The sequence below is a fragment of the Ranitomeya variabilis genome, chromosome 3, assembly GCF_051348905.1.
Source record: "Ranitomeya variabilis isolate aRanVar5 chromosome 3, aRanVar5.hap1, whole genome shotgun sequence".
Lineage (NCBI taxonomy): Eukaryota > Metazoa > Chordata > Amphibia > Anura > Dendrobatidae > Ranitomeya > Ranitomeya variabilis.
This window is the reverse complement of record NC_135234.1, coordinates 374,059,068-374,076,280: the sequence shown is the minus strand read 5'-3', so window position 1 is coordinate 374,076,280 and position 17,213 is coordinate 374,059,068.

Genomic DNA, 17,213 nt, shown 5'->3' with positions numbered 1-17,213 from the left:
GCAGCCATCTTTGGGTCATAGGTCAAGCGGAGGCAGCCGTCTTTGGGTCATAAGTCGTGCGGAGGCAGCGATCTTTGGGTTGTAAGTCATGAGGAGTCAGCAATCTTTGGGTCGTAAGTAGTGTTGAGCGATACCGTCCGATACTTGAAAGTATCGGTATCGGAAAGTATCGGCCGATACCGTCACAGTATCGGAATCCAATCCGATACCGATACCCGATACCAATACAAGTCAATGGGACTCATGTATCGGACGCTATCCCTGATGGTTCCCAGGGTCTGAAGGAGAGGAAACTCTCCTTCAGGCCCTGGGAACCATATAAATGTGTAAAAGAAAGAATTAAAATAAAAAATATCGCTATACTCACCTGTCCGACGCAGCCGGGACTTCAGCGAGGGAACCGGCAGCGTTGTTTGTTTAAAAATCGCGCTATTACTTGGTTACGTGAATTCCCGGCTTGTGATTGGTCAGGTCGGCCATGTTGCCGGGACGCGGACCAATCACAGCAAGCCGTGACGAAATTACGTCACGGCTTGCTGTGATTGGTCCGCGTCCCGGCAATATGGCCGCCCTGACCAATCACAAGCCGGGACGTCACGGGAGGCTGGACACGCGCTCATTTTAAAATGGGCGCGTGTCCAGCCTCCCGTGACGTCACGGCTTGTGATTGGTTGCGCCGCGATCAACCAATCACAAGCCGGGAGGCTGGACGCGCTCATTTTGAAATGGGCGCGTGTCCAGCCTCCCGGCTTGTGATTGGTTGACCGCGACGCAACCAATCACAAGCCGTGACGTCACGGGAGGCTGGACACGCGCCCTTTTTAAAATGAGCGCGTTTCCAGCCTCCCGTGACGTCACGGCTTGTGATTGGTTAATGGCGGCCATGTTGCCGGGACGCGGACCAATCACAGCAAGCCGTGACGTATTTTCGTCACGGCTTGCTGTGATTGGTCCGCGGCCCGGCAACATGGCCGCCCTGACCAATCACAAGCCGGGACTTCGCGTAACCATGTAAAAGCGGGAATTTTAAACAAACAACGCTGCCGGTTCCTGCGCTGAGGTCCCGGCTGCGTCGGACAGGTGAGTATAGCGATATTTTTTATTTTAATTCTCTATTTTACACATTTTAACATTAATGTTGTTCCGATACCCGATACCCGATACCACAAGAGTATCGGAATCCCGGTATCGGAATTCCGATACAGCAAGTATCGGCCGATACCCGATACTTGCAGCATCGGAATGCTCAACACTAGTCGTAAGTTGTGCGGAGGCAGCCATCTTTATGTCGTGTGGAGGCAGCCATCTTTGGGTCGTAAGTCATGCGGAGGCAGCCATCTTTGGGTCGCAAGTCGTGCGGAGGCAGCCATCTTTGGGTCGTAAGTCGTGCGGAGGCAGCCATCTTTGGGTCGTAAGTCGTGCGGAGGCAGCCATCTTTGGGTCGTAAGTCTTGCGGAGGCAGCCATCTTTGCGTCGTAAGTCGTGCGGAGGTTGCCATCTTTGCGTCGTAAGTCATGCGGAGGCAGCCATCTTTGGGTCGTAAGTCACGCGGAGGCAGCCATCTTTGGGTCATAATTCGTGTAGAGGCAGCCATCTTTGGGTCGTAAGTCGTGCGGAGGCAGCCATCTTTGGGTCATAAGTCGTGCGGAGGCAGCCATCTTTTGGTCGTAAGTTGTGTTGAGGCAGCCATCTTTGGGTCGTAAGTCGTGCGGAGGCAGCCATCTTTGGGTCGCAAGTCATGCATAGGAAGCCATCTTTGGTTCGTGCGGAGGCAGCCATCTTTGGGTCATAAGTCTTGCGTAGGCAGCTATCTTTGGGACGTAAGTCGTGCGGAGGCAGCCATCTTTGGGTCGAAAGTCGCGGGAAGGCAGCCATATTTGGTTCGTGCGGAGGCAGCCATCTTTGGGTCGTAAGTCGTGTGGAGGCAGCCATCCTTGGGTTGTAAGTTGTGCGGAGGCAGCCATCTTTGGGTCGTAAGTCGTGCGGAGGCAGCCATCTTTGCGTCGTAAGTCGTGCGAAGGCAGACATCTTTGGGTCGTAAGTCATGTGGAGGCAGCCATCTTTGGGTCGTAATTCATGCGGAGGCAGCCATCTTTGGGTCATAAGTCGTGTGGAGGCAGCCATCTTTGGGTAATAACTTGTGCGGAGGCATCCATCTTTGGATTGTAAGTCGTGCGGAGGCAGCCATCTTTGAGTCGCAAGTCGCGGGAAGGCAGCCATCGTTGGTTCGTGCGGAGGCAGCCATCTTTGGGTCGTAAGTCGTGCGGAGGCAGCCATCTTTGGGTCGTAAGTTCTGTGGAGGCAGCCATCTTTGGGTTGTAAGTCGTGCGGAGGCAGCCATCTTTGCGTCGTAAGTCGTGCGAAGGCAGCCATCTTTGGGTCGTAAGTCGTGCTGAGCCAGCCATCTTTGCATCGTAAGTCGTGCGGAGGGAGCCATCTTTGGGTCATAAGTTGTGCTGAGGCAGCCATCTTTGGGTCGTAAGTAGTGCGGAGGCAGCCATCTTTGGGTCGCAAGTCGTGCAGAGGCAGCCATCTTTGGGTCATAATTCATGCGGAGGCAGCCATCTTTGGGTCATAAGTCATGCGGAGGCAGCCATCTTTGGGTCATAATTCGTGCGGAGGCAGCCATCTTTGGGTCAAAAGTCATGCCGAGGCAGCCATCTATGGGTCGTAAGTCATGAGGAGGCAGCCATCTTTGCATCGTAAGTCGTGCGAAGGCAGCCATCTTTGGGTCATAAGTCTTGCGTAGGCAGCCATCTTTGGGTCGTAAGTCGTGCGGAGGCAGCCATCTTTGGGTCATAAGTCGTGTGGAGGCAGCCATCTTTGGGTAATAACTTGTGCGGAGGCATCCATCTTTGGATTGTAAGTCGTGCGGAGGCAGCCATCTTTGAGTCGCAAGTCGCGGGAAGGCAGCCATCGTTGGTTCGTGCGGAGGCAGCCATCTTTGGGTCGTAAGTCGTGCGGAGGCAGCCATCTTTGGGTCGTAAGTTCTGTGGAGGCAGCCATCTTTGGGTTGTAAGTCGTGCGGAGGCAGCCATCTTTGCGTCGTAAGTCGTGCGAAGGCAGCCATCTTTGGGTCGTTAGTCGTGCGGAGCCAGCCATCTTTGCATCGTAAGTCGTGCGGAGGGAGCCATCTTTGGGTCATAAGTTGTGCTGAGGCAGCCATCTTTGGGTCGTAAGTAGTGCGGAGGCAGCCATCTTTGGGTCGCAAGTCGTGCGGAGGCAGCCATCTTTGGGTCATAATTCATGCGGAGGCAGCCATCTTTGGGTCGTAAGTCATGCGGAGGCAGCCATCTTTGGGTCATAATTCGTGCGGAGGCAGCCATCTTTGGGTCAAAAGTCATGCGGAGGCAGCCATCTATGGGTCGTAAGTCATGAGGAGGCAGCCATCTTTGCATCGTAAGTCGTGCGGAGGCAGCCATCTTTGGGTCATAAGTCGTGTGGAGGCAGCCATCTTTGGGTAATAACTTGTGCGGAGGCATCCATCTTTGGATCATAAGTCATGCGGAGGCAGCCATCTTTGGGTCGTAAGTCGTGCGGAGGCAGCCATCTTTGGGTTGTATGTCGTGCGGAGGCAGCCATCTTTGGGTTGTATGTCGTGCGGAGGCAGCCATCTTTGGGTCACAAGTCGTGCATAGGCAGCCATCTTTGGGTTGTAAGTCGTGCGGAGGCAGCCATCTTTGAGTCGCAAGTCGCGGGAAGGCAGCCATCTTTGGGTCGTAATCATGCGGAGGCAGCCATCTTTGGGTCGTAAGTCGTGCGGAGGCAGTCATCTTTGCATCGTAAGTCATGCGGAGGCAGCCATCTTTGGGTCGTAAGTCGTGCGGAGGCAGCCATCTTTGGGTCATAAGTCGTGCGGAGGCAGCCATCTTTGGGTCGTAAGTTGTGCGTAGGCAGCCATCTTTGGGTCATAATCATGTGGAGGCAGCCATCTTTGGGTCGTAAGTCGTGCGAAGGCAGCCATCTTTGGGTCGTAAGTCGTGCGGAGGCAGCCATCTTTGGGTCGTAAGTCATGCGGAGGCAGACATCTTTGGGTCATAAGTCATTCGTAGGCAGCCATCTTTGGGTCGTAATCATGCGGAGGCAGCCATCTTTGGGTCGTAAGTCGTGCGGAGGCAGCCATCTTTGCATCGTAAGTCATGCGGAGGCAGCCATCTTTGGGTCGTAAGTCGTGAGGAGGCAGCCATCTTTGGGTCATAAGTCGTGCGGAGGCAGCCATCTTTGGGTCATAAGTCGTGCGTAGGCAGCCATCTTTCGGTTGTAAGTCGTGCGGAGGCAGCCATCTTTGAGTCGCAAGTCGCGGGAAGGCAGCCATCTTTGGTTCGTGCGGAGGCAGCCATCTTTGGGTCGTAAGTCGTGCGGAGGCAGCCATCTTTAGGTCGTAAGTTCTGCGGAGGCAGCCATCTTTGGGTCGTAAATCGTGCGGAGGCAGCCATCTTTGCGTCGTAAGTCGTGCGAAGGCAGCCATCTTTGGGTCGTAAGTCGTGCGGAGGCAGCCATCTTTGGGTCGTAAGTCATGCGGAGGCAGACATCTTTGGGTCATAAGTCGTTCGTAGGCAGCCATCTTTGGGTCTTAATCATGCGGAGGCAGCCATCTTTGGGTCGTAAGTCGTGCGGAGGCAGCCATCTTTGGGTCGTAAGTCATGTGGAGGCAGCCATCTTTGGGTCATGCGGAGGCAGCCATCTTTGGGTCATAGGTCAAGCGGAGGCAGCCGTCTTTGGGTCATAAGTCGTGCGGAGGCAGCCATCTTTGGGTTGTAAGTCATGAGGAGTCAGCAATCTTTGGGTCGTAAGTTGTGCGGAGGCAGCCATCTTTATGTCGTGTGGAGGCAGCCATCTTTGGGTCGTAAGTCATGCGGAGGCAGTCATCTTTGGGTCGTAAGTCGTGCGGAGGCAGCCATCTTTGGGTCGTAAGTCGTGCGGAGGCAGCCATCTTTGGGTCGTAAGTCGTGCGGAGGCAGGCATCTTTGGGTCGTAAGTCTTGCGGAGGCAGCCATCTTTGCGTCGTAAGTCGTGCGGAGGCAGCCATCTTTGGGTCGTAAGTCATGCGGAGGCAGTCATCTTTGGGTCATAAGTCATGCGGAGGCAGCCATCTTTGGGTCATAATTCGTGCAGAGGCAGCCATCTTTGGGTCGTAAGTCGTGCGGAGGCAGCCATCTTTGGGTCATAAGTCGTGCGGAGGCAGCCATCTTTTGGTCGTAAGTCGTGCTGAGGCAGCCATCTTTGGGTCGTAAGTCGTGCGGTGGCAGCCATCTTTGGGTCGCAAGTCATGCATAGGAAGCCATCTTTGGTTCGTGCGGAGGCAGCCATGTTTGGGTCATAAGTCTTGCGTAGGCAGCTATCTTTGGGTCGTAAGTCATGCGGAGGCAGCCATCCTTGGGTTGTAAGTTGTGCGGAGGCAGCCGTCTTTGGGTCGTAAGTTCTGTGGAGGCAGCCATCTTTGGGTTGTAAGTCGTGCGGAGGCAGCCATCTTTGCGTCGTAAGTCGTGCGGAGGCAGCCATCTTTGGGTCGTAAGTCGTGCGGAGGCAGCCATCCTTGGGTCGTTAGTTCTGTGGAGGCAGCCATCTTTGGGTTGTAAGTCGTGCGGAGGCAGCCATCTTTGCGTCGTAAGTCGTGCGAAGGCAGCCATCTTTGGGTCGTATGTCGTGCGGAGGCATCCATCTTTGGGTCGTAAGTCGTGCGGAGCCAGCCATCTTTGCATCGTAAGTCGTGCGGAGGGAGCCATCTTTGGGTCATAAGTTGTGCTGAGGCAGCCATCTTTGGGTCGTAAGTAGTGCGGAGGCAGCCATCTTTGGGTCGCAAGTCGTGCGGAGGCAGCCATCTTTGGGTCAAAATTCATGCGGAGGCAGCCATCTTTGGGTCGTAAGTCATGCGGAGGCAGCCATCTTTGGGTCATAATTCGTGCGGAGGCAGCCATCTTTGGGTCAAAAGTCATGCGGAGGCAGCCATCTATGGGTCGTAAGTCATGAGGAGGCAGCCATCTTTGCGTCGTAAGTCGTGCGGAGGCAGCCATCTTTGGGTCATAAGTCCTGCGTAGGCAGCCATCTTTGGGTCGTAAGTCGTGCGGAGGCAGCCATCTTTGGGTCGCAAGTCGCGGGAAGGCAGCCATCTTTGGTTCGTGCGGAGGCAGCCATCTTTGGGTCGTAAGTCGTGCAAAGGCAGCCATCTTTGCGTCGTAAGTCGTGCGAAGGCAGCCATCTTTGGGTCGTAAGTCATGTGGAGGCAGCCATCTTTGGGTCGTAAGTTGTGCGGAGGCAGCCATCTTTGGGTCATAAGTCGTGTGGAGGCAGCCATCTTTGGGTAATAACTTGTGCGGAGGCATCCATCTTTGTATCATAAGTCATGCGGAGGCAGCCATCTTTGGGTCGTAAGTCGTGCGGAGGCAGCCATCTTTGGGTTGTATGTCGTGCGGAGGCAGCCATCTTTGGGTCATAATTCGTGCATAGGCAGCCATCTTTGGGTTGTAAGTCGTGCGGAGGCAGCCATCTTTGATTCGCAAGTCGCGGGAAGGCAGCCATCTTTGGTTCGTGCGGAGGCAGCCATCTTTGGGTCGTAAGTCGTGCAGAGGCAGCCATTTTTGGGTTGTAAGTTCTGCGGAGGCAGCCATCTTTGGGTCGTAAGTCGTGCGGAGGCAGCCATCTTTGCGTCGTAAGTCGTGCGAAGGCAGCCATCTTTGGGTCGTAAGTCGTGCGGAGGCAGCCATCTTTGGGTCGTAAGTCATGCAGAGGCAGACATCTTTGGGTCATAAGTCGTGCGTAGGCAGCCATCTTTGGGTCGTAATCATGCGGAGGCAGCCATCTTTGGGTCGTAAGTCGTGCGGAGGCAGCCATCTTTGCATCGTAAGTCATGCGGAGGCAGCCATCTTTGGGTCGTAAGTCGTGCGGAGGCAGCCATCTTTGGGTCATAAGTCGTGCGGAGGCAGCCATCTTTGGGTCGTAAGTTGTGCGTAGGCAGCCATCTTTGGGTCATAATCATGTGGAGGCAGCCATCTTTGGGTCGTAAGTCGTGCGAAGGCAGCCATCTTTGGGTCGTAAGTCGTGCGGAGGCGGCCATCTTTGGGTCGTAAGTCATGCGGAGGCAGACATCTTTGGGTCGTAAGTCATGCGGAGGCAGACATCTTTGGGTCGTAATCATGCGGAGGCAGCCATCTTTGGGTCTTAAGACGTGCGGAGGCAGCCATCTTTGCATCGTAAGTCATGCGGAGGCAGCCATCTTTGGGTCATAAGTCGTGAGGAGGCAGCCATCTTTGGGTCATAAGTCGTGCGGAGGCAGCCATCTTTGGGTCATAAGTCGTGCGTAGGCAGCCATCTTTCGGTTGTAAGTCGTGCGGAGGCAGCCATCTTTGAGTCGCAAGTCGCGGGAAGGCAGCCATCTTTGGTTCGTGCGGAGTCAGCCATCTTTAGGTCGTAAGTTCTGCGGAGGCAGCCATCTTTGGGTCGTAAGTCGTGCGGAGGCAGCCATCTTTGCGTCGTAAGTCGTGCGAAGGCAGCCATCTTTGGGTCGTAAGTCGTGCGGAGGCAGCCATCTTTGGGTCGTAAGTCATGCGAAGGCAGACATCTTTGGGTCATAAGTCATTCGTAGGATGCCATCTTTGGGTCTTAATCATGCGGAGGCAGCCATCTTTGGGTCGTAAGTCGTGCGGAGGCAGCCATCTTTGGGTCGTAAGTCATGTGGAGGCAGCCATCTTTGGGTCATGCGGAGGCAGCCATCTTTGGGTCATAGGTCAAGCGGAGGCAGCCGTCTTTGAGTCATAAGTCGTGCGGAGGCAGCCATCTTTGGGTTGTAAGTCATGAGGAGTCAGCAATCTTTGGGTCGTAAGTTGTGCGGAGGCAGCCATCTTTATGTCGTGTGGAGGCAGCCATCTTTGGGTCGTAAGTCATGCGGAGGCAGCCATCTTTGGGTCATAAGTCGTGCGGAGGCAGCCATCTTTGGGTCGTAAGTCGTGCGGAGGCAGCCATCTTTGGGTCGTAAGTCGTGCGGAGGCAGCCATCTTTGGGTCGTAAGTCTTGCGGAGGCAGCCATCTTTGCGTCGTAAGTCGTGCGGAGGCAGCCATCTTTGGGTCGTAAGTCATGCGGAGGCAGCCATCTTTGGGTCGTAAGTCATGCGGAGGCAGCCATCTTTGGGTCATAATTCGTGCAGAGGCAGCCATCTTTGGGTCGTAAGTCATGCGGAGGCAGCCATCTTTGGGTCATAAGTCGTGCGGAGGCAGCCATCTTTTGGTCGTAAGTCGTGCTGAGGCAGCCATCTTTGGGTCGTAAGTCGTGCGGAGGCAGCCATCTTTGGGTCGCAAGTCATGCATAGGAAGCCATCTTTGGTTCGTGCGGAGGCAGCCATGTTTGGGTCATAAGTCTTGCGTAGGCAGCTATCTTTGGGACGTAAGTCGTGCGGAGGCAGCCATCTTTGGGTCGCAAGTCACGGGAAGGCAGCCATATTTGGGTCGTAAGTCGTGCGGAGGCAGCCATCCTTGGGTTGTAAGTTGTGCGGAGGCAGCCATCTTTGGGTCGTAAGTCGTGCGGAGGCAGCCATCTTTGCGTCGTAAGTCGTGCGAAGGCAGCCATCTTTGGGTCGTAAGTCATGTGAAGGCAGCCATCTTTGGGTCGTAATTCATGCGGAGGCAGCCATCTTTGCGTCATAAGTCGTGTGGAGGCAGCCATCTTTGGGTAATAACTTCTGCGGAGGCATCCATCTTTGGATTGTAAGTCGTGCGGAGGCAGCCATCTTTGAGTCGCAAGTCGCGGGAAGGCAGCCATCTTTGGGTCGTAAGTCATGCGGAGGCAGCCATCCTTGGGTTGTAAGTTGTGCGGAGGCAGCCATCTTTGGGTTGTAAGTCGTGCAGAGGCAGCCATCTTTGCGTCGTAAGTCGTGCGAAGGCAGCCATCTTTGGGTCGTAAGTCATGTGGAGGCAGCCATCTTTGGGTCGTAAGTCATGCGGAGTCAGCCATCTTTGGGTCATAAGTCGTGTGGAGGCAGCCATCTTTGGGTAATAACTTGTGCGGAGGCATCCATCTTTGGATTGTAAGTCGTGCGGAGGCAGCCATCTTTGAGTCGCAAGTCGCGGGAAGGCAGCCATCTTTGGTTCGTGCGGAGGCAGCCATCTTTGGGTCGTAAGTTCTGTGGAGGCAGCCATCTTTGGGTTGTAAGTCGTGCGGAGGCAGCCATCTTTGCGTCATAAGTCGTGCGAAGGCAGCCATCTTTGGATCGTAAGTCGTGCGGAGGCAGCCATCTTTGGGTCGTAAGTCATGCGGAGGCAGACATCTTTGGGTCATAAGTCGTGCGTAGGCAGCCATCTTTGGGTCGTAATCATGCGGAGGCAGCCATCTTTGGGTCGTAAGTTGTGCGGAGGCAGCCATCTTTGCATCGTAAGTCATGCGGAGGCAGCCATCTTTGGGTCGTAAGTCGTGCGGGCAGCCATCTTTGGGTCGTAAGTCGTGCGGAGGCAGCCATCTTTGGGTTGTAAGTCGTGCGGAGGCAGCCATCTTTGGGTCGTAAGTCTTGCGGAGGCAGCCATCTTTGCGTCGTAAGTCGTGCGGAGGCAGCCATCTTTGGGTCGTAAGTCATGCGGAGGCAGCCATCTTTGGGTCATAATTTGTGCAGAGGCAGCCATCTTTGGGTCGTAAGTCGTGCGGAGGCAGCCATCTTTGGGTCATAAGTCGTGCGGAGGCAGCCATCTTTTGGTCGTAAGTCGTGCTGAGGCAGCCATCTTTGGGTCGTAAGTCGTGCGGAGGCAGCCATCTTTGGGTCGCAAGTCATGCATAGGAAGCCATCTTTGGTTCGTGCGGAGGCAGCCATGTTTGGGTCATAAGTCTTGCGTAGGCAGCTATCTTTGGGACGTAAGTCGTGCGGAGGCCGCCATCTTTGGGTCGCAAGTCGCGGGAAGGCAGCCATATTTGGTTCGTGCGGAGGCAGCCATCTTTGGGTCGTAAGTCGTGCGGAGGCAGCCATCCTTGGGTTGTAAGTTGTGCGGAGGCAGCCATCTTTGGGTCGTAAGTCGTGCGGAGGCAGCCATCTTTGCGTCGTAAGTCGTGCGAAGGCAGCCATCTTTGGGTCGTAAGTCATGTGGAGGCAGCCATCTTTGGGTCGTAAGTCATGCGGAGGCAGCCATCTTTGGGTCATAAGTCGTGTGGAGGCAGCCATCTTTGGGTAATAACTTGTGCGGAGGCATCCATCTTTGGATTGTAAGTCGTGCGGAGGCAGCCATCTTTGAGTCGCAAGTCGCGGGAAGGCAGCCATCTTTGGTTCGTGCGGAGGCAGCCATCTTTGGGTCGTAAGTTCTGTGGAGGCAGCCATCTTTGGGTTGTAAGTCGTGCGGAGGCAGCCATCTTTGCGTCATAAGTCGTGCGAAGGCAGCCATCTTTGGATCGTAAGTCGTGCGGAGGCAGCCATCTTTGGGTCGTAAGTCATGCGGAGGCAGACATCTTTGGGTCATAAGTCGTGCGTAGGCAGCCATCTTTGGGTCGTAATCATGCGGAGGCAGCCATCTTTGGGTCGTAAGTTGTGCGGAGGCAGCCATCTTTGCATCGTAAGTCATGCGGAGGCAGCCATCTTTGGGTCGTAAGTCGTGCGGGCAGCCATCTTTGGGTCGTAAGTCGTGCGGAGGCAGCCATCTTTGGGTTGTAAGTCGTGCGGAGGCAGCCATCTTTGGGTCGTAAGTCTTGCGGAGGCAGCCATCTTTGCGTCGTAAGTCGTGCGGAGGCAGCCATCTTTGGGTCGTAAGTCATGCGGAGGCAGCCATCTTTGGGTCATAATTCGTGCAGAGGCAGCCATCTTTGGGTCGTAAGTCGTGCGGAGGCAGCCATCTTTGGGTCATAAGTCGTGCGGAGGCAGCCATCTTTTGGTCGTAAGTCGTGCTGAGGCAGCCATCTTTGGGTCGTAAGTCGTGCGGAGGCAGCCATCTTTGGGTCGCAAGTCATGCATAGGAAGCCATCTTTGGTTCGTGCGGAGGCAGCCATGTTTGGGTCATAAGTCTTGCGTAGGCAGCTATCTTTGGGACGTAAGTCGTGCGGAGGCCGCCATCTTTGGGTCGCAAGTCGCGGGAAGGCAGCCATATTTGGTTCGTGCGGAGGCAGCCATCTTTGGGTCGTAAGTCGTGCGGAGGCAGCCATCCTTGGGTTGTAAGTTGTGCGGAGGCAGCCATCTTTGGGTCGTAAGTCGTGCGGAGGCAGCCATCTTTGCGTCGTAAGTCGTGCGAAGGCAGCCATCTTTGGGTCGTAAGTCATGTGGAGGCAGCCATCTTTGGGTCGTAAGTCATGCGGAGGCAGCCATCTTTGGGTCATAAGTCGTGTGGAGGCAGCCATCTTTGGGTAATAACTTGTGCGGAGGCATCCATCTTTGGATTGTAAGTCGTGCGGAGGCAGCCATCTTTGAGTCGCAAGTCGCGGGAAGGCAGCCATCTTTGGGTCGTAAGTCGTGCGGAGGCAGCCATCCTTGGGTTGTAAGTTGTGCGGAGGCAGCCATCTTTGGGTCATAAGTCGTGCGGAGGCAGCCATCTTTGCGTCGTAAGTCGTGCGAAGGCAGCCATCTTTGGGTTGTAAGTCATGTGGAGGCAGCCATCTTTGGGTCGTAAGTCATGCGGAGGCAGCCATCTTTGGGTCATAAGTCGTGTGGAGGCAGCCATCTTTGGGTAATAACTTGTGCGGAGGCATCCATCTTTGGATTGTAAGTCGTGCGGAGGCAGCCATCTTTAGGTCGTAAGTTCTGCGGAGGCAGCCATCTTTGGGTCGTAAGTCGTGCGGAGGCAGCCATCTTTGCGTCGTAAGTCGTGCGAAGGCAGCCATCTTTGGGTCGTAAGTCGTGCGGAGGCAGCCATCTTTGGGTCGTAAGTCATGCGAAGGCAGACATCTTTGGGTCATAAGTCATTCGTAGGATGCCATCTTTGGGTCTTAATCATGCGGAGGCAGCCATCTTTGGGTCGTAAGTCGTGCGGAGGCAGCCATCTTTGGGTCGTAAGTCATGTGGAGGCAGCCATCTTTGGGTCATGCGGAGGCAGCCATCTTTGGGTCATAGGTCAAGCGGAGGCAGCCGTCTTTGAGTCATAAGTCGTGCGGAGGCAGCCATCTTTGGGTTGTAAGTCATGAGGAGTCAGCAATCTTTGGGTCGTAAGTTGTGCGGAGGCAGCCATCTTTATGTCGTGTGGAGGCAGCCATCTTTGGGTCGCAAGTCATGCATAGGAAGCCATCTTTGGTTCGTGCGGAGGCAGCCATGTTTGGGTCATAAGTCTTGCGTAGGCAGCTATCTTTGGGACGTAAGTCGTGCGGAGGCCGCCATCTTTGGGTCGCAAGTCGCGGGAAGGCAGCCATATTTGGTTCGTGCGGAGGCAGCCATCTTTGGGTCGTAAGTCGTGCGGAGGCAGCCATCCTTGGGTTGTAAGTTGTGCGGAGGCAGCCATCTTTGGGTCGTAAGTCGTGCGGAGGCAGCCATCTTTGCGTCGTAAGTCGTGCGAAGGCAGCCATCTTTGGGTCGTAAGTCATGTGGAGGCAGCCATCTTTGGGTCGTAAGTCATGCGGAGGCAGCCATCTTTGGGTCATAAGTCGTGTGGAGGCAGCCATCTTTGGGTAATAACTTGTGCGGAGGCATCCATCTTTGGATTGTAAGTCGTGCGGAGGCAGCCATCTTTGAGTCGCAAGTCGCGGGAAGGCAGCCATCTTTGGGTCGTAAGTCGTGCGGAGGCAGCCATCCTTGGGTTGTAAGTTGTGCGGAGGCAGCCATCTTTGGGTCATAAGTCGTGCGGAGGCAGCCATCTTTGCGTCGTAAGTCGTGCGAAGGCAGCCATCTTTGGGTTGTAAGTCATGTGGAGGCAGCCATCTTTGGGTCGTAAGTCATGCGGAGGCAGCCATCTTTGGGTCATAAGTCGTGTGGAGGCAGCCATCTTTGGGTAATAACTTGTGCGGAGGCATCCATCTTTGGATTGTAAGTCGTGCGGAGGCAGCCATCTTTAGGTCGTAAGTTCTGCGGAGGCAGCCATCTTTGGGTCGTAAGTCGTGCGGAGGCAGCCATCTTTGCGTCGTAAGTCGTGCGAAGGCAGCCATCTTTGGGTCGTAAGTCGTGCGGAGGCAGCCATCTTTGGGTCGTAAGTCATGCGAAGGCAGACATCTTTGGGTCATAAGTCATTCGTAGGATGCCATCTTTGGGTCTTAATCATGCGGAGGCAGCCATCTTTGGGTCGTAAGTCGTGCGGAGGCAGCCATCTTTGGGTCGTAAGTCATGTGGAGGCAGCCATCTTTGGGTCATGCGGAGGCAGCCATCTTTGGGTCATAGGTCAAGCGGAGGCAGCCGTCTTTGAGTCATAAGTCGTGCGGAGGCAGCCATCTTTGGGTTGTAAGTCATGAGGAGTCAGCAATCTTTGGGTCATAAGTCGTGTGGAGGCAGCCATCTTTGGGTAATAACTTGTGCGGAGGCATCCATCTTTGGATTGTAAGTCGTGCGGAGGCAGCCATCTTTAGGTCGTAAGTTCTGCGGAGGCAGCCATCTTTGGGTCGTAAGTCGTGCGGAGGCAGCCATCTTTGCGTCGTAAGTCGTGCGAAGGCAGCCATCTTTGGGTCGTAAGTCGTGCGGAGGCAGCCATCTTTGGGTCGTAAGTCATGCGGAGGCAGCCATCTTTGGGTCATAAGTCGTGTGGAGGCAGCCATCTTTGGGTAATAACTTGTGCGGAGGCATCCATCTTTGGATTGTAAGTCGTGCGGAGGCAGCCATCTTTGAGTCGCAAGTCGCGGGAAGGCAGCCATCTTTGGGTCGTAAGTCGTGCGGAGGCAGCCATCCTTGGGTTGTAAGTTGTGCGGAGGCAGCCATCTTTGGGTCATAAGTCGTGCGGAGGCAGCCATCTTTGCGTCGTAAGTCGTGCGAAGGCAGCCATCTTTGGGTTGTAAGTCATGTGGAGGCAGCCATCTTTGGGTCGTAAGTCATGCGGAGGCAGCCATCTTTGGGTCATAAGTCGTGTGGAGGCAGCCATCTTTGGGTAATAACTTGTGCGGAGGCATCCATCTTTGGATTGTAAGTCGTGCGGAGGCAGCCATCTTTAGGTCGTAAGTTCTGCGGAGGCAGCCATCTTTGGGTCGTAAGTCGTGCGGAGGCAGCCATCTTTGCGTCGTAAGTCGTGCGAAGGCAGCCATCTTTGGGTCGTAAGTCGTGCGGAGGCAGCCATCTTTGGGTCGTAAGTCATGCGAAGGCAGACATCTTTGGGTCATAAGTCATTCGTAGGATGCCATCTTTGGGTCTTAATCATGCGGAGGCAGCCATCTTTGGGTCGTAAGTCGTGCGGAGGCAGCCATCTTTGGGTCGTAAGTCATGTGGAGGCAGCCATCTTTGGGTCATGCGGAGGCAGCCATCTTTGGGTCATAGGTCAAGCGGAGGCAGCCGTCTTTGAGTCATAAGTCGTGCGGAGGCAGCCATCTTTGGGTTGTAAGTCATGAGGAGTCAGCAATCTTTGGGTCGTAAGTTGTGCGGAGGCAGCCATCTTTATGTCGTGTGGAGGCAGCCATCTTTGGGTCGTAAGTCATGCGGAGGCAGCCATCTTTGGGTCGTAAGTCGTGTGGAGGCAGCCATCTTTGGGTCGTAAGTCGTGCGGAGGCAGCCATCTTTGGGTCGTAAGTCGTGCGGAGGCAGCCATCTTTGGGTCGTAAGTCTTGCGGAGGCAGCCATCTTTGCGTCGTAAGTCGTGCGGAGGCAGCCATCTTTGGGTCGTAAGTCATGCGGAGGCAGCCATCTTTGGGTCATGCGGAGGCAGCCATCTTTGGGTCATAAGTCGTGCGGAGGCAGCCATCTTTGCGTCGTAAGTCGTGCGAAGGCAGCCATCTTTGGGTTGTAAGTCATGTGGAGGCAGCCATCTTTGGGTCGTAAGTCATGCGGAGGCAGCCATCTTTGGGTCATAAGTCGTGTGGAGGCAGCCATCTTTGGGTAATAACTTGTGCGGAGGCATCCATCTTTGGATTGTAAGTCGTGCGGAGGCAGCCATCTTTGAGTCGCAAGTCGCGGGAAGGCAGCCATCTTTGGGTCGTAAGTCGTGCGGAGGCAGCCATCCTTGGGTTGTAAGTTGTTCGGAGGCAGCCATCTTTGGGTCGTAAGTCGTGCGGAGGCAGCCATCTTTGCGTCGTAAGTCGTGCGAAGGCAGCCATCTTTGGGTCGTAAGTCGTGCGGAGGCAGCCATCTTTGGGTCGTAAGTCGTGCGGAGGCAGCCATCTTTGGGTCGTAAGTCTTGCGGAGGCAGCCATCTTTGCGTCGTAAGTCGTGTGGAGGCAGCCATCTTTGGGTCGTAAGTCATGCGGAGGCAGCCATCTTTGGGTCGTAAGTCATGCGGAGGCAGCCATCTTTGGGTCATAATTCGTGCAGAGGCAGCCATCTTTGGGTCGTAAGTCGTGCGGAGGCAGCCATCTTTGGGTCATAAGTCGTGCGGAGGCAGCCATCTTTTGGTCGTAAGTCGTGCTGAGGCAGCCATCTTTGGGTCGTAAGTCGTGCGGAGGCAGCCATCTTTGGGTCGCAAGTCATGCATAGGAAGCCATCTTTGGTTCGTGCGGAGGCAGCCATGTTTGGGTCATAAGTCTTGCGTAGGCAGCTATCTTTGGGACGTAAGTCATGCGGAGGCAGCCATCTTTGGGTCGCAAGTCGCGGGAAGGCAGCCATATTTGGGTCGTAAGTCGTGCGGAGGCAGCCATCCTTGGGTTGTAAGTTGTTCGGAGGCAGCCATCTTTGGGTCGTAAGTCGTGCGGAGGCAGCCATCTTTGCGTCGTAAGTCATGCGGAGGCAGCCATCTTTGGGTCATAAGTCGTGTGGAGGCAGCCATCTTTGGGTAATAACTTGTGCGGAGGCATCCATCTTTGGATTGTAAGTCATGCGGAGGCAGCCATCTTTGAGTCGCAAGTCGCGGGAAAGCAGCCATCTTTGGGTCGTAAGTCATGCGGAGGCAGCCATCCTTGGGTTGTAAGTTGTGCGGAGGCAGCCATCTTTGGGTCGTAAGTCGTGCGGAGGCAGCCATCTTTGCGTCGTAAGTCGTGCGAAGGCAGCCATCTTTGGGTCGTAAGTCATGTGGAGGCAGCCATCTTTGGGTCGTAAGTCATGCGGAGTCAGCCATCTTTGGGTCATAAGTCGTGTGGAGGCAGCCATCTTTGGGTCGTAAGTCGTGCGGAGGCAGCCATCTTTGGGTCGTAAGTCATGCGGAGGCAGACATCTTTGGGTCATAAGTCGTGCGTAGGCAGCCATCTTTGGGTCGTAATCATGCGGAGGCAGCCATCTTTGGGTCGTAAGTCGTGCGGAGGCAGCCATCTTTGCATCGTAAGTCATGCGGAGGCAGCCATCTTTGGGTCGTAAGTCGTGCGGAGGCAGCCATCTTTGGGTCGTAAGTCGTGCGGAGGCAGCCATCTTTGGGTTGTAAGTCGTGCGGAGGCAGCCATCTTTGGGTCGTAAGTCTTGCGGAGGCAGCCATCTTTGCGTCGTAAGTCGTGCGGAGGCAGCCATCTTTGGGTTGTAAGTCATGCGGAGGCAGCCATCTTTGGGTCATAATTCGTGCAGAGGCAGCCATCTTTGGGTCATAAGTCGTGCGGAGGCAGCCATCTTTGGGTCATAAGTCGTGCGGAGGCAGCCATCTTTTGGTCGTAAGTCGTGCTGAGGCAGCCATCTTTGGGTCGTAAGTCGTGCGAAGGCAGCCATCTTTGGGTCATAAGTCGTTCGTAGGCAGCCATCTTTGGGTCGTAATCATGCGGAGGCAGCCATCTTTGGGTCGTAAGTCGTGCGGAGGCAGCCATCTTTTGGTCGTAAGTCATGTGGAGGTAGCCATCTTTGGGTCATGCGGAAGCAGCCATCTTTGGGTCATAGGTCAAGCGGAGGCAGCCGTCTTTGGGTCATAAGTCGTGCGGAGGCAGCCATCTTTGGGTTGTAAGTCATGAGGAGTCAGCAATCTTTGGGTCGTAAGTTGTGCGGAGGCAGCCATCTTTATGTCGTGTGGAGGCAGCCATCTTTGGGTCGTAAGTCATGCGGAGGCAGCCATCTTTGGGTCGTAAGTCGTGCGGAGGCAGAAATCTTTGGGTCGTAAGTCGTGCGGAGGCAGCCATCTTTGGGTCGTAAGTCGTGCGGAGGCAGCCATCTTTGGGTCGTAAGTCTTGCGGAGGCAGCCATCTTTGCGTCGTAAGTCGTGCGGAGGCAGCCATCTTTGGGTCGTAAGTCATGCGGAGGCAGCCATCTTTGGGTAGTAAGTCATGCGGAGGCAGCCATCTTTGGGTCATAATT